Below are 2063 nucleotides of genomic sequence, written 5' to 3'. Positions count from 1 at the left end.
AGCTAACTCAAGCTAGCTCAAGCTAACTCAAGCTAGTTCAAGCTAACTCAAGCTAGCTAAAGCTAACTCAAGCTAACTCAAGCTAACTCAAGCTAACTCAAGCTAGCTAAAGCTAACTCAAGCTAACTCAAGCTAACCCGAGCTAACTCAAGCTAGCTCAAGCTAACCCAAGCTAGCTAAAGCTAACTCAAGCTAACTCAAGCTAATTCAAGCTAACTCAAGCTAACTCAAGCTAACTCAAGCTAACTCAAGCTAGCTAAAGCTAACTCAAGCTAACTCAAGCTAACTCAAGCTAACCCGAGCTAACTCAAGCTAACTCAAGGTAGCTAAAGCTAGTTCAAGCTAACTCAAGCTAGCTAAAGCTAAGACAAGCTAACTCAAGCTAACTCAAGCTAACTCAAGCTAACTCAAGCTAACTCAAGCTAGTTCAAGCTAACTTAATGAAGTTAACCCAAGCTAACTTGGGTTAATGAAGTCAAACTCAAGCTAACCCGAGCTAACTCAAGCTAACTCAAGCTAATTCAAGCTAACTCAAGCTAACTCAAGCTAATTTCAAGCTAACTCAAGCTAATTCAAGCTAACTCAAGCTAGCTCAAGCTAACTCAAGCTAACCCAAGCTAACTTAAGCTAGCTTAAGCTAATTAAAGCTAATTAAAGCTAACTCAAGCTAACCCAAGCTAACTTAAGCTAGCTCTAGCTGGCTGCCACTGTTAGGCCATTTGGGAGCGCTTTTCTCGCACTCTGATTGGCTGCCACTGTTAGGCCATTTGGGAGCGCTTTTCTCGCACTCTGATTGGCTGCCACTGTTAGGCCATTTGGGAGCGCTTTTCTCGCACTCTGATTGGCTGCCACTGTTAGGCCATTTGGGAGCGCTTTTCTCGCACTCTGATTGGCTGCCACTGTTAGGCCATTTGGGAGCGCTTTTCTCGCACTCTGATTGGCTGCCACTGTTAGGCCATTTGGGAGCGCTTTTCTCGCACTCTGATTGGCTGCCACTGTTAGGCCATTTGGGAGCGCTTTTCTCGCACTCTGATTGGCTGCCACTGTTAGGCCATTTGGGAGCGCTTTTCTCGCACTCTGATTGGCTGCCACTGTTAGGCCATTTGGGAGCGCTTTTCTCGCACTCTGATTGGCTGCCACTGTTAGGCCATTTGGGAGCGCTTTTCTCGCACTCTGATTGGCTGCCACTGTTAGGCCATTTGGGAGCGCTTTTCTCGCACTCTGATTGGCTGCCACTGTTAGGCCATTTGGGAGCGCTTTTCTCGCACTCTGATTGGCTGCCACTGTTAGGCCATTTGGGAGCGCTTTTCTCGCACTCTGATTGGCTGCCACTGTTAGGCCATTTGGGAGCGCTTTTCTCGCACTCTGATTGGCTGCCACTGTTAGGCCATTTGGGAGCGCTTTTCTCGCACTCTGATTGGCTGCCACTGTTAGGCCATTTGGGAGCGCTTTTCTCGCACTCTGATTGGCTGCCACTGTTAGGCCATTTGGGAGCGCTTTTCTCGCACTCTGATTGGCTGCCACTGTTAGGCCATTTGGGAGCGCTTTTCTCGCACTCTGATTGGCTGCCACTGTTAGGCCATTTGGGAGCGCTTTTCTCGCACTCTGATTGGCTGCCACTGTTAGGCCATTTGGGAGCGCTTTTCTCGCACTCTGATTGGCTGCCACTGTTAGGCCATTTGGGAGCGCTTTTCTCGCACTCTGATTGGCTGCCACTGTTAGGCCATTTGGGAGCGCTTTTCTCGCACTCTGATTGGCTGCCACTGTTAGGCCATTTGGGAGCGCTTTTCTCGCACTCTGATTGGCTGCCAGTGTTAGGCCATTTGGGAGCGCTTTTCTCGCACTCTGATTGGCTGCCAGTGTTAGGCCATTTGGGAGCGCTTTTCTCGCACTCTGATTGGCTGCCAGTGTTAGGCCATTTGGGAGCGCATAGATGACGAGGCAACACTTTCAGACAGCAAAGCGATGCTTCAGCTTACTTCAGCTAATTTAGAACACAACCGAACATTTGTAGCAAGACACCGCACAACCTTGGCTGCTTGGTTGCCTGAGCACAAGTTCAA

The sequence above is a fragment of the Convolutriloba macropyga genome, unplaced genomic scaffold, assembly GCF_964194025.1.
Source record: "Convolutriloba macropyga unplaced genomic scaffold, txConMacr16.3 SCAFFOLD_3149, whole genome shotgun sequence".
Lineage (NCBI taxonomy): Eukaryota > Metazoa > Xenacoelomorpha > Acoela > Convolutidae > Convolutriloba > Convolutriloba macropyga.
This window is presented reverse-complemented; position numbering follows the sequence as displayed.